The 15832-nt window shown below is 42.4% G+C and overlaps 1 protein-coding gene across 1 annotated transcript in view; it reads right to left on the bottom strand.

Annotated features, from left to right (window-relative positions):
- The window catches only part of LOC145454299 (uncharacterized), a 202321-nt gene that overhangs the window by 58211 nt on the left and 128278 nt on the right, over window positions 1-15832 (bottom strand). The gene's annotated exons all lie outside the window — the stretch shown is intronic.

The following is a 15832-nucleotide window of genomic DNA, read 5'->3' as shown; positions in this document are numbered from 1 at the left end:
TGGAGACGACGGAAGTTAATCGCTTCTCCGTCGAACTTCATGGCGTTCTGACGACAAATATGTGACTCAATGCGTATAACTGCCGCAACGGGCGGTGCAACGACAGGTGTGGCCAGCGGTAACATAGGTTCCTCCTTCACTCCAGCTGGCTCCTCTTGAACACTTCCATCATCCATGTTGGCCTCGGCCAACAGAGGCTCCTTCTTCACTGCGTTAGCGGACACCGGAGTTGGTGCCGAATGCCGCGGCAAATTACTTCTCGATGCCGAATGCCTCGGCAAATTACTTCTCTATGCCGATGTCGGTTCCATTTCGGGAACAACGTTGTCGTATGGCGGTCTTTCGACCGCCAACGGCAACATCGTGACGGTGCCCGCTGACGACATACCAATTTGTACGTCAACAAAGACAAAAATCTGACATTCGAATTCCGATCGGACTAACCCGGCCAGCGTGCACCGACCCTCGTAGTGCGTAGCAAAGAACACACCGTCGTGGGTCTGTGCGGACAAGGTCGTGCGGTGACCGGCTTCAATCGAGTCAAAGACGCGGAATAGTCCCGCAGTTCGTGCGTCTCCCGAATTTCATACTGATTGACCTTTCCATTCTTTACTCCAGAGTTCCTCTGTTCTTAGATCAAGAGTGTGTCTCTTGTAGTAGCGCAACGTAGCGCAACGTCTGCTCCAGTAAGGTATTTGAAAATTGACCTCCTTTTGGTTTCTTCATTTAGTCCATTTACATTTATCGTTACTACTATTATTATATTGTTTGTCCTTTCAAATCTAGCCATTTTCCTGATTTGTTGTTGGTAGTTGTTCGAATTGTACCAATTTGGTGTGCAGCGTGTTTTAGGGTAACCTGACAATTTAATCAGTGAATTACTGGAATTCGGGAAAAAAGTTATTTTTGAACAGCCCTAATGCGCAGCAGCTATGGAGGTTGCAAGCGTGTTTGGTTCAACTTATCGTTGTGAATTAGCCTTTGCGCACACGGACTTCATCAAAAACAAACACTGAAAACGCCTCACTTATGCACAATTTGCTCATGGAATACTCACTCAGAGTTGCAGTGTCGAGTTAGTTACCAGAGCACAGCGCACCCGTTGATAGCATGCAATGCAAGGCTTCCCACTCACTGATACAGAAACAGATTAGATGACGTCCAGTCTAAAGTGTGACATGATTTATTTTAAAATTGGAGTTGACTGTTGTAATTTATACAAACATGATGCGAAGTAGGTCATGATTTGTTAAAAAATCTTGGTGGCTAGTTAGTTGAAACGAGATGTTTTGATTTGAAAGACTCTCTTACCGCAATGTGCTTCCTGCCCAGTACTATGAATATCAAAGCGGAAATTCAATCTGGTACGGGTAAACGGTGGGAGTAAACGGTAGCCCGTCGCTTCAATCAGTACACAAGAAGTAGCTCTTGTTTGCAAAAAGGTTGGTGACCTGACATAGGGCTTAGAGCAGTGGTTGTCGTCCATTCTGTATTCGCGGACCCCTTTTGTATCGTCACGGACCTCAGATACCCCAAAAGTCGTAGTTCAAATTTAGCACAACTATAGAGCAACCTTCATCCGCCTCGTGCAAATATTAGCTGTAGGCTGGTGACAAACAGACAGCAACAAACTTCTCTTGAAAACACAATCATACTATTTAGGCAGAAATTGGGTGGACGTTTATTATTTCAAAACGATACGTGGTCGTGTCTTGATAATCCGGATCCGAAAATCCATTTCCGCAAATATAGGCGGTGGCAAATGTAATATTGACACGTCACGCTTCCGATGACACATTTGGGTATGATCGCAAGATATTTTGCATCAAAGTTGATAAACATATGCAATGAACATAGAACGTCCGGCCTAGTCATTTCTATATAGCAGCTGACCTTGAAGTTATTCCCGAATAGTGGATATATCACAGGATGAAATGGGTTTATGCAAATATTACGAGGTCACCCTGATTTACCTTACTATTTCAACGAACCACAACAAGACGTCGATTATGTGACTGTGAGTCATATAGTTTTAGCAGCTATGAATGAAAGTGTCTTGTGATTTCCGTAATTTAAAGAAATACAAATTTGGTTATCAAACAGTTAGAAAATTTAGAGGTTTCATAGAGCCTCGGAAAATGCCTTCCGGACCTCGGGATGTTCTGCTAAATTAAATTTTTCCTCATTTTGTTGCGCAATTTAAATGATTAACAACGCTGAAACCAATTTGTGCGGCTGACGATGGAAAGAAGAACAATCGATCTTATGAATTGGAGAACGATCAGTTTTCGTACATCAAAAGGTGCCGCCTTACTGTAATGTTAATACGGGTGCGTTCACTTCTCTCCTGCCCTGTCTTCGCCTGGTTCAACATTGAATATACACGCTTTTGTTGACTGGTTTGTTGCACATATGAACAAAATATTTTTGTATAACAATTTTCGGTTGTTTTGTGCGCATGAGATTTATTTTGCAAAAAAGTGGTTATTGTGCTCAAAAAGGTTGACTAGATCTTCTTTACATCCAATTCTGTCATAGTTTAATAACATACCCAAGAAATAATTTTTTCACTTCATCCTGTTCCAGAGATAGTTGCTGACGATTACCCCTGACGAGTGCCAGCAGAAAATATTCGGGTTCATTTCAACATCAATATACTATTTAATTGCATATTGAAGCTCTGTACCTCCAAGAAGCTCTTGATCCAGAGAAGTATTGATTGCACAACAAGCTGATAAACTTCATCAACAACACGAGCTAATTGATTAATTTGTTGCAAGATTGTAAGATACTGTAGCGTACCGCTCCATGATTAACCTGTAATTATCCCCGCTGATCACTGATTATGTTACTGCTAGGCTACGTCTTGTTGTGTTGTACTCTTTTACGAGCCAGTCGCCTTTGAGTCACCGTCCGAGCCAGTCGTCTGTTAGTCTCCGGACGAGCATCGTCATGTTTTAGTTGTTTTATTAAAAGAGCAATGCTGACTTGTCTACTTTGACTTATCGAGCCGCGGACCAAGAAGAACGCGCGCCCACGACAGAGCACGCTATATTTTGGTGACCCCGACGTGATTTCGCTGGCCTTCCTAGCCGACGTGATTTCGCTAGCCATCCTAGCTGACGTGATTCGCCAGCCGACTCAAACCCAACGTGCACTAGCCGACTCGCATCCTTTGCTCCGCTGTATTTGAAATGTCTTCTCGACGACGACGACAACAACAATCGATAGACGATATTGCGAGCTCAGCGAATTTCAATGGTACGCCGAGGATGCCGCCACCGGTGGTCAATTTCTGGTCCCATTCGCCAGAGTCGTGGTTTGTTTCGGTGGAAGCCGGATTTTCCAGGTATGGTGTTACCGACTCTGCGGCGAAGTATTTTCACGTTCTGAGATGTTTAGACGGCAACCAGCTCGAATCGATTCGATTGAAGTTACCTGCCCCAGAAGACGACGACTGCTACGAAGTATTGCGTGATCTTCTGATGCTCCTTTGCGAGACCGTGTTAAGGAGCTTTATAGTGATCGCTGTAGGGATTTAAAACCCTCTGAACTTCTGAGAAAATTGCGAAATGCAATGGGGGCTCCATCAAACACACCAGGTTCCGACTGTTACTTAAAGGAAACGTTCCTTCACCATTTGCCAGATCATATTGCTGGGATATTGTCGTCACATGTAGACGATACCGTGGAACAGCTTGCCCGACGAGCTGATAGTATATACACTCGTGCGTCTCCACCTGTGGTTCCCAATCATTACAGTTATCCTCCCACAAATCAATTAGATGAATTGCAACGAACTGTTCAATCGATAGCGCGAGAGGTCAGGGAATTGAAAGCGATACCTTCGACACGACAAGTATCTGTATCTGACGGACTACGATCACGTGATTTCAATCGTAGTTCCGCTCCCCGTCCTGAACCATTTAGAGACGATCGAGCAGCTTTTCCAACGCTGTCAAACCGTTCAGAGACACGTGAGGTAACTCGATTTTCTCATCTGCGTGGTACGAATCAGTTGTGCTTTTATCATGATAAATTCGGTGATCGAGCTCGAAACTGCCGTCCACCCTGTTCCTACTCTTCAAATCGCCCTTTTTTAGACGGAGGCCTCGTGAGGGATCGCAACAGTTTTCAACAGTGAATGCCAACTTCGAATGTCAAAACCATTTATTGCATGTACGAGATTCGATTTCAGGGCAGATTTTCCTCGTCGATACAGGAGCATCCGTTTCTGTTCTACCGACTTCAAGTAACGTTTTCAAGAATAAACCAGGACCAAATCTGTACGCTACAAATGGATCAAAAATTGCGACGTTTAGAACGAGATATTTACGGATCGAGCTCTCCGATAGACACAAGTATGGATTTCGATTCTATATTGCCGATACACACATTGCCATATTGGGGGCTGATTTTATTGAGCGATTTTCTCTCGTCGTTGATTTGAGGAGCAATTGTCTGATTGATACTGTTTCAGGAGGTTTCATTCCGGGCTGGAAGTGTAATCCAGTAGTTCGCGGGTTGAACTTTATAGCGCCTGATCATAATGCACCATATGTGGATCTTTTGTCGAGATTCAACGACATTACCATTCCACGCAATGCAGCAGTACGAGCTAATCACGGTACTGTACATCGAATTATTACTAACGGGTGTCCCACTCGATCTCGCTGTCGCCCATTGCCACCCCATTTGAAACAGAAGGTGAAGAATCGATTGCAAGAGATGTTGAAGTCCGGTGTAATCATTCGCTCAAAATCGCCTTTCGCCTCTGTCGTAACAAAGGGGATAGATGATATTAGAATCTGTGTCGACTATAGGAAATTAAAATCAGACGGTCAAGGATCGCTGGCCTGTCCCATTTTTGCGTGATTTTACCAATGAACTGTCGAACTGTAATGTTTTTAGCAAAGTTGACTTAGCGAAGGCGTACCATCAAATCCCTCCTCATCCGGACAATCAAGAGAAGGTTGCTTTTATTTGTCCCGAAGGACTATTCCAACCAACGACGATGATGTTCGGCTTGACCAACGCTTGTAGTACTTTTAGCCGTTTTATATCTGAAGTAACCGAAGGACTGGACAATATATTTGTGTTTTTAGACGACATTTTAATTGCGACTCGTACTGAAGAAGAGCACATGGCAACATTGACGAAATTGTTTTCAAGGTTTCGTAAGTTCGGACTGGTCATAAATGTTGATAAGTGCAGTTTCGGTAAGGAAGAAATCGAATTTTTAGGTCACCTTGTTAATGCAAGGGGAATTAGTCCCTTGCCATCCAAGGTTGAAGTAATCTCTAACTATCCTCGTCCCGAAAATGTAAAACAACTACGTTCATTCCTTGGACTAGTCTGCAATTACCACCGTTTTGTCAAAAACTGTGCCGAGATTTTGAAGCCACTGTATGACGTGGCCAATGCAGCATCGAATAAGCGTGGTCGTGTCAAATGGACAGGTAGTGCTAACACAGCTTTCGAACGCATCAAGACCGAACTGTCCGATAATGTCATATTATCCCACTCGATTCAGGATGCTGAACTGTCACTCGTGGTAGACGCTAGTCAAGTCGGAATTGGAGCTGTTTTGCAACAGAAATGTGATGATTCGTGGTCCCCCTTAGCATTCTTCTCGAAAACCTTGAATCCGACACAGCGCAAGTACTCCGCATTTGATCGCGAGCTTTTAGCGGCCTATTCAGCAATAAAGCATTTTCATGTCCAGCTAAAGGGTAGGAAATTTCAACTGATTACCGATAATGACGGCCTTAGCAAGACAATTGGAATTCATCTCGGAATATACCGACGACGTCAGACACATCAAAGGGAATCTGAACACGGCTGCGGATACTCTCTCCAGACTGAAGGTGAACGCGATTTTTCCGAACACTGTTCCCATCACAGCGGAAGCATTACTAGAAGCCCAGAAAGATGATGAGCTCAAAGAACTCCTCGCTAACGCCGGTGACCATTCCTTGCATCTCGCGGGAGTACATTTCGAAGAGTTGAACGATCCTATCGTCTTCGACAAGTCGTTACCCGGTAGGGAACGTCCCTGCGTTCCTGCGTCGCTTCGAGAGACTGTAATGCACAGTGTGCATGATATTTCGCACCCCGGTATACGCGCGACCACTAAACTAATGGCTGAACGATATGTATGGCCCGGCATAAAACGGCATGTGAACGATTTCGTCCGTCATTGTCAGCAGTGTCAACGATCGAAGATTCATAGGCATACTCGAACTGCAATTAGCAATCTTCCCGTCCCTTCCGAACGCTTTCATACGGTTAACGTGGACATTTTGTCACTCCCGAATAGTTGTGGCTACTCGTATATTTTGATGTGTGTTGATCGCTATACTCGCTGGCCTGTATGTGTTCCCATGATGGACATTCGTGCCCAAACTGTTATTGATGCGTTTAGTTTTGGCTGGGTGTCGAATTTCGGCTCACCCCATAAAGTAATAACCGACCGAGGAAGTCAGTTTACCTCGCTTGAATGGACTCGGTATATGCAATTCCTGGGTATTTTTCATATCACAACTTTGGCGTATAAGCCGGAGCAAAATTCTCTTGTCGAACGCTATAACAGAACTTTGAAAGCCTCCCTCCGCGCATTAGAAAGTCCTTATAATTGGTATCATCATTTAGGCTCAATTGTTTTAGGGCTGCGATGTTCTGTCAAGGAAGATCTCGGTTATTCACCAGCAGAGCTTGTGTATGACACTTCCCTTCGATTACCCGGTCAATTAGTCAATCCCTCTTCCAGTGGTAATAACGTTAATGAGTTCAACTACGTCGGTGAATTGAAGCGCTTTTTCTCAGCCTTGGGTGAGATGCCGACTAGGTTTCATTCGAATCAAAAATCTTATGTCCCAAACGATTTGAATAATTGCATGCACGTTTTCTTGCGGATAGATGGTCATCGTAGATCACTCGATCCGGCTTATTCTGGACCACATCAAGTTTTAAAACGCACTCGTAAATGTTTCACAATTCAAACGAATAAGGGTCCGTATGACGCCTCAACCGACAGGCTTATACCTGGCAGACTTCCCATCGAGCGTCTCGACGAATTGACGCCACCGCAAGTTGATATTTCGCGAACAAATTCTGTGTCGGCCAGTGGCCGTATTATTCGTACTCCACATCACTTGAATGATTTTGTGTTGTCACCAGTATTTAAAATGGATATTTAGCGTGTTACTTATTCACTTTTCCGCCATCAGTTGTATTTTTTCGCAACAGGCTCCTTCATCTCCTGTATGTTCTATAAATCGTTTCTTGAGCCTTTCACATTGTAAAGTGCATCATTATCGCTAAACGAATAATTGTGTCGTTTATAGCTTTACCACCACGCCCATCTCACTTTCATTAGTCGTTAAAACATTTAGAATTGAACTCGTATTCGAAACCTAAACTGTAATCAATACCTTGTCATGCTGGTAGTGTCCTTCATTCGTATATACTTGAATCGCCGACTGATGTAGTGTCCATATTATATCCTAAAGCTTTTACCAACCAGGGGCCCTTGTAGCGTACCGCTCCATGATTAACCTGTAATTATCTCCGCTGATCACTGATTATGTTACTGCTAGGCTACGTCTTGTTGTGTTGTACTCTTTTACGAGCCAGTCGCCTTTGAGTCACCGTCCGAGCCAGTCGTCTGTTAGTCTCCGGACGAGCATCGTCATGTTTTAGTTGTTTTATTGAAAGAGCAATGCTGACTTGTCTACTTCGACTTATCAAGCCGCTGACCAAGAAGAACGCGCGCCCACGACAGAGCACGCTATAATACTCACAAAACAATATTAAGCTAATTGTTATGGTCGGCGGCGGCAATACAAGTGTTCTTGAGTGTTTTGTATTGCTTTATAAATGTTGGTATACTGCAAGGCAAATATAGTTGTTTCGCATGACATTAGTTGTGTGTCATCGCATTTCCTACATCGCGAAGCAACAATGGTTCAGTCGATTTGTGATATCGTAAGGTATGAGGTTCTAATATGTAGTAGGCAGGACGTTGAATATTGTAAGTATTCGTTGAGTTGAATGACCATGAAAAGATTACAATTGTGATCAGTGACGTGCGGTAAGTTGACAGCTGGTGAGGCACTGACTATACCCTCGCCCCTCCCACACACACATTCGTTAGGTGCCCGATAAACATACACAAATATCTGAATAACACTAGCAAGAGAAAGCAGGTAGCCGAGAGCATTTTTCTACACCTTGTTACCCGATGCGCAATTCCACATTCTATATATACTCAATATACATACATATTGTCCTTTTTCCTTCCATAAGGTTACCATATTTTGGAATGGGGAAAGGAGGACACTTAAATCACATCATGAAATTTTAGTATTGTTGTTTTGACTAAAAAATGTCATATATCAAATTTCACTCCCGCGTAACCCGTCGTCTATCTTTTCTGCCAGAATTTCGTGTGTTTCGTGGTCATTTTAGGTAAAGAGAACAAATTGTCAAAAAGGAGAACAATCTCCTAAAGGATGAGGCATGGTAAACTTACATTTAGTGAAATATCCAGATACTTTAATCTATTTAATACAGATTGCTCAACGAATATGGTGAAAGCTTATTTAAGGTTATAATTTCGGTGTTATATGTTCTCTTGTAATATGCTCGTACAGTCCCCTTATTTTTCAAGATTGATGTGGACACCGTATGGGCAAAACTTACTATGTCACTCACTAACATCACAAGTAAAATCGTTGAGAACATCATCCAGACTGTGGAAATCAGGGTTAGATGCATGATTGGAGATGTAGATTATCTTAGTTAGAATAAGGTTCGAAAACATATAAAACCCAAAAGATTACCGGATTGAGTTGGCGACCTGTTTCTTATCATATTAGTCATATTCACATACAAACTATCTGGACTCATCCTCGCCATCTGATCCGCGTAAGCGGTGTCTTACAAAACCAAGAAGTGGACGGTGCTACAAGTCACGAGATATGGAATCACGATAACGTAAGATATCGGCCTGGTGTAAATGTCCATTGCAGTCGGAAAACATAAATGCCAGAAACAGCAATAACAGCGCATGCCATGTAAGTAGCTATTACATAGGCTTACCACAATTAAAGGTAGGTGCGTAACAGCTAACAGCCAATAATGCCGAATTTCACATTCCTTGGCAATTTTGAAGAGGTTCTGGTATTCTGAGATTGCAATTATTCGGATTTCCAAAATCAGTGTGACGATTTGATTGATACCAGTTATTATAAATTCTAAGCTGTGTATGATGAATTGAATTTGCGCAAGCGAGTCGTGCCTCTCCTGTTCATCACCTGTGCCTCACCTCTCCTTTTGCGCTGCATGTTTGAACAATGAATATGAAAATTGGTGATGTTGGATGAAAAAATGTTCAAATTTAGTTATTCATGAACATTAGGGTTGTCCATAATTTGGAAAATCTCACAAATGCTGCGTATCCATTTCTCATTCTATAGAATAGATTATTGATAAAAAAACGTCAATGAGCCTGCAATAAGCTCTCAGGAAAGTCGTTAAGATTTGTCTAAATGCGTTTGAAAGTAGCTGCTGTGGAGTGGGCGTGCCAGCGACCATAGAACGGCGAGAAGACTAGTAATCACGAAATCACGGCTCATGATTGGTTAATCAGTTATGCTTGAATGATCACGACCGCAGCAACTTTCTGATTACGTGCTTCTACTCTAAAGTAGTTTGCTAACGGCTATGATTCTGTAGGAGCATTGTAGGTTGGTGATTTAACAATAATATGTGACACCTGGTGATTTAATGTTTTGGTTAAAAAGTCGGTTACGATAGGTTTATAGCAGCAATAGCCTATTGCAGACATGGCAGAGGTGTAACAGAGAATGACTGTGAACTTGTAGAACTAAGTATAAGTCCGAGAAACATCTAGTCTGATATGCTTGTGATTACGCCGAGTCCTCCTGCTTTTCTGGGTGCAGGTAAAGTATTAGCCATCGCCAAACTGGTGCAGCACAGCATGTGAGATGGATGCTGCGGGGGATAATCCTGTATGCTTATCAGATGATATGTGGACCGACCAGGTAGCTTACATTGGAACTACGAAGAAGTGTAACTATCGCAACGATTAAATCCATTTATATATCAATGTCTGGTTTGATTCAAACATCAGTCGTGATGCAGCCAGACTTGTACAAACTAAACATTTAGTTAGTTGACGGTCAACTAACTAACAGTTTTTTGAGTAGTTCTAGTTCTAGTTGTAGTTGCGGATTTTGAAAATTGCGTAGTTCTAGTTCTAGTTGTAGTTGCGGATTTTGAAAATTCTGTAGTTCTAGTTCTAGTTGTAGTTGCAGATTTTGAAAATTCGGTAGTTCTAGTTCTAGTTTTAGTTGCGCATTTCAAAAAACATTAGTTGCCGAACAACTAGAAAACAACACTCGTGTGTCCTGCCCTGCGCGATGAGAACTCTCCTCGCGTGACAAGTGAGGTTACTTATGGTTACTAATGTGATCATGACAAAGGATCAAATGCTCATTGCTGAATCATAGTTAATACATTGATTATGCCGAGTTCACTGATAACTCGGCACATTTACAACAATCGACAGTGCGCAACGCACGCGATCTCCCGCTGAGGTTGTTTACTAATTGGAATGTGAACTAGTGATCTACTGCTGTGTGCTGGCGAGTATTATCTCGGAACTAAGCTGTCGCGTCTGTTTAACTTACGAGATTTGACTCGTGATGATGATACCGACCACGCTTGCCCAGGCACAAAGAGAAGACGATCTGGATTCGCCCAAGGTATCTTTACAAAGGAAATTGCAGAAATTGCCTGGGTCGTCTCCTCCTGGCTCTCCAACGCACAAGAAACCGAGACTCTCACTCTTCAACTTTCTACCTCTAAGTCAGTGTCGTCCGCTTGAAGTTAAATCCGGCCCGTCTGAGGTGAAGAAGTATGCCAGGGAACAGCGACTACCCCTGGGTCAGAATGTGCTAAACTGTTGGCGGAATATGACCGACTTGCCAGAATTACGGAACTAGGCGAAAGATTTTCTTGGGATGACTGCGACATCTGCGCCTAGTGAAACGGCTTTTTCGCATGCTGGGATTTTGTATTCCCGAAAGAGGGCGAAATTCAACGAAAAAACATTTTCGCGACTCACGTTGATTCGCTGCAATCAGCAACCGCTGCAGAAAATGGTTTAGTTTATCCTGTACTGATTACAGAATAGTTCTGTCTGTCTGATTTTTCAGTTATTTCGTTGTACCGACGTTCATGTGGAAGGCTGGAACGCCGAATTCGAATAAATTAAAAATGAATGAGTTGATTGAGAATTAAATTTAGTTAGTTGTGTTTTAGTTAGTTAGTTGCCGGTATTTAAATTTCGTTAGTTCTAGTTATAGTTCTAGTTGCGAGTTTTGAAAATTGAGTAGTTCTAGTTCTAGTTCTAGTTGCAGAATTTGAAAATTGGGTAGTTCTAGTTATAGTTATAGTTGCGAGTCTTAAAAATTGAGTAGTTCTAGTTATAGTTCTAGTTACGCTTTTTGAAAATTCAGTAGTTTGTACAAGTCTGGATGCAGCCAGTGATGATCTGTGATTCATTTGGGACAGGCTAAGCTCTACAAGCAAACTGTAGTTTTTCTGACCCTACCAGCATAGTCTGTGCATACTTTTAGATCTCTTTCTGTGGTATGATTGAGGACTCTGACAGCACTTACGGGTGGATTCATTATGCTGTAGAAATCGGACAGGTGCCACGCATAAACGGACGATTCAGTCCATCCTTAGAGCATTCAAAACTTAAATTATATACCACGACCAGAGCCTAATGAGATCAGACAAAGTATTATCACTGTTAAGATTTATTTTAGTAATCAATGATGATTGATGGTACATCCCTTCTGAAACTAGAAATTCGTACGCTAATTGCACAAGTGCCATTGCAATGTTTCTTTGTGTGTTTTAGTGCTTTCCCTCGATGAAAGCAAGGTACGCAGACTACAACGGTTACCCTCACAATAAGCCAGTCATGTTTCAAACGTTTTTGTGAAGCAGCTCTCGTTTGTTCGTTATGTAATATGTTACTAAACATATCCCGAATCAATCTCAAATCATCATCTGCGGACCAACCTACAATGCGCTTACAGATTCACCGCCGTTAGCAGACTCCTCGAACAGCTGATCAGCAAGCCGCCACTGTCGTAATCATTCAGGCATAGCCGCTTACCCAATCAAGCGCCGTGATTTCATGATTACTAGTCTTCTCGCCGTTCTATGGTCGCTGGTACGCCCACTCTGTAGCAGCCACTTTCAAACGCATTTAGACAAATCTTAACGACTTTCCTGTGAACTTATTGCAGGCTCATCGACGTTTTTTTATCAATAATCTATACAAGAGACATGGATACGCAGGATTTGTGAGATTTTCCAAATTATGGACAACCCTAATGAACATCGACGTAAAAAATCATTAATCATTAAAGATTTTCACAATTCTCCTTTACTCATGCTGACAACAGATGAGGCACTTCCTCACCTGCTTCTCATGACCGCACGTCACTGATTGTGATTGATTTTTGTATTCACGACTGAGCGAAAATTTGGGGTTTCGTGAAGACTTTCTGATTAGCTTAAGTGTTCCGCAGGTTATTAAAGGTTAAGAACCACTGATATAAAGTAGGCTATACATATGTACGTATTTATATTTTATAATGTAAACATCAGCATGGAAATGCTGTAGCCTACTAATTCCAACAAAAACAGAAGTATTAATTTAGTTAGAGGCAGTGTTGGGATCAAGTCACTACCTTCGAGTCACGAGTCATTCCGAGTCATTGCACATTTTGACTCGAGTCAAGTCAAGTCAATCGATTTTCAAAAGGTGACTCGAGTCAAGTCGAATCACTCGATTTTTGGCGGTGACTCGAGTCAAGTCGAGTCAAGTCAAGTCAAGTCACGAGTCAAGTCACATTTTAAGTCAAGTTGCCTTTTCGAAGTATGAGGCATCATTGCGTCATTGCAATTTGCTTGCTGTCTGAAATGCAGATTGAGTGATCATTGATTCCGAACCAATGAACGAATATAGAGTGAAATATATCGGCAAGATGGCGATGTGTCGCTCACATACACGTAGAACTGTTAAGCTACATAAGTAATTGCATAGCCTTAGTTTATATAGTTACCAGCCAAAATAGGAATAGAGAAACGATTTGATAAGATGCAATACATTACTCATTTACAAATAGATATGATAGAATTCGAGCTTGCGCTAATGGGTGAGGACAATATACACTATATTCGAATTCAATTTCAATAAAACAAGAGGTAGACATTTTTTTTATTTTATTACTTTACTACTAGAGCAGGGGTTCTCAACTTCCCTCGTATAACGGGCCGCATTTTAACAGTAAAAGACGCTGCGGGCCGCAGAACATTATCACCATGTATTTGTGGGCTACTGTAGCCTATTTACCAGTCTTATACGGGCATTTGGTACATTTTATGCATTCTAAAGCATTAATGAACAGCGTTCGTAAGTTTGCAGGTGCTGTTACAGAGGCCATTATCACGTTAAGCTCTCAGTAATATGAAAAGAAGTAAGGCGTTCGGGGTCATTTCGGATCAAACCAATAAACCCTTCTCCTTTCCTTCCATGGCTGGAGACCTGCACCAATAGTTACAGAAGTCAGCTTTGACAAGTCGATGTTTTTCACTTGTCTCCTCCCCACGTTTGCCCGGTCAACATTTCCTCTGCAAATATGTCCAGTCTGATAAAACGCTCCTGGATAATTAGCTATGCAATGTGTGTGAGGTCGGTGAATTCGTCCAATGTTACGCTAAAGTAGTCCACGTGGCAGCGTGTTTCAGAACATGCGATAAAAATATCGACTGACACTTCTTCTACTCTTCTGGTGACGGTTGAATCAGACAACTGTAGCTTCAGAATTTATCAGGTGATGTTGGCGTTGCTGCTAAGTTCCAGATACAGCGAGTATTCACACAGTACGTTAAAGTTTTATTGAAGTCACACCTTCTCTAGCAGATTCTTGGGTTTAGCGATATTCCAAGCAATTTTGAACAATGCGTCTGTAACGTCGTCGGCAATTTAGACAATACCTCGAAATATGCATTGGTGGGCTTGACACCTAGCTAGCAACGTTTTCTCTAAGATCATGCACGCGATATGTATAACTCCAGAAGAAACTATACCGTAGTATCATTTTAATGCTTCTACGCGTCGTTACAACAACTGTTCTTCGACAAATATGACATATCGGTATTTCATAATAGTACCGTGCCAGAGTAGCAATTGCGTTCATAATGGAAGATGTCGCGGGCCGCAAAATAATCGTCTGCGGGCCGCGGGTTGAGAACCCCTGTACTAGAGTTTACGACAACATAACTGTAAGCTTCGATAACTTCGTTTGCGATCAATTTATTTATGAGAGAACAATCGAGGCTCATTGAAACGCTCGATCATTGGATGATTGGTCGCTTTCAAGGGTTACACCAGCGTTTTGTGAACAATCCAAACATATGCAAGATACAGGGATTTTTATCGACACCGATTACTTGATGACTTGAAATTGACTCGTCAAGTTTGCTCCGAGTCACGAGTCAATCCGCATTTCTGATACGCCGAGTCAAGTCAAGTCAAGTCATCTTAACAAAGTGACTCGAGTCAAGTCAAGTCATACGAAAAAGGTGACTCCAGTCTGACTCGAGTCATCCCAACACTGGTTAGAGGTAGCATTTTGGCATCATTTCACAGGTTTTGCCTGCAAGCGAATAAACGGACTGAATCGGATCCACGACCCAACTCGAGTAGTTTTAAACATGTTATATAGCACAGTGGTTCTCAACCGCCGGTCCGGATGCGGATGTGTAATATATGCGCTTGTGGTTTGTGACTATTTATTCGCTACGTCATTGCTAAGATCTGTTCAATTGACGCTGGTTTCTTCCTAAATATTTCATATGTGATCACGTGCAAAGTCTTCCACAGACAAAATGTCCCCATAAGCAGCATTTCACCTATTGCATTTCATTTAGAAATGGTGCGTGAGTTTCACGTTCGCGTTTGGCGTGTGTGTGTGTGTGAGAGAGAGAGAGAGATCAACTTTAATTTGACCTGCTTCATTGAGATGCTTTGACGATGGAGATGCGACACGACCGTTAAGTAATGTCATCTATTTAGTCTGCATCACCATATTTTATCCTCCATGCTACCAGTGGATGCTGAGCGCCTAGCGGGATAGCCGCAGATACCAGTTTCGAGTCTTTGGTCTGACCCGGCAGTCCAATGAATTCCATCGGATGCTATTCTACTAATATATGAAATAATTCACAAAATTGAAAATTGTTGCATCTTTGGGTCACCTTTTCTAATGCAACGTACCACTCCGGTGCACATCTGATTGCTAAATGATTGCCCTCGCTTGTAGTATGTGAGCTGTTTTTACCAAGTCAATTTTATGCACCGTGCTGCAAGTATCGCATTGAATTTTAGTGCTTTAATAAAATAGTTTTGCGACGACAGACTTCCACGGACTGCGCGGACCTAGGAGAACGCGCCAACGAACGCAACACGCCGATGCTGGGGATTTGGCAGCAGAGATGTCGCATATTCATAACTGCAACCGATGATTATGACTACTGACTGACCCATTGCTATTTTTTACTTAGGTATTCAATGGAGCTGGAGCAATCGAACGTTAACGTTTGCTCCAAAGTCCCGGTTTCGCCACCCTCCTAGCCTGTAATATGTAAATTATATGCATGTATAGTACACTTGCTGATGAGAAGTAATCACTAGGGCAAGTTTTTGTTGCACTACGTTGCA

The sequence above is a fragment of the Botryllus schlosseri genome, chromosome 13, assembly GCF_051294905.1.
Source record: "Botryllus schlosseri isolate E-star chromosome 13, Bs_hap1, whole genome shotgun sequence".
In the NCBI taxonomy this organism is placed as follows: Eukaryota; Metazoa; Chordata; class Ascidiacea; order Stolidobranchia; family Styelidae; genus Botryllus; species Botryllus schlosseri.
This window is presented reverse-complemented; position numbering and strand designations above follow the sequence as displayed.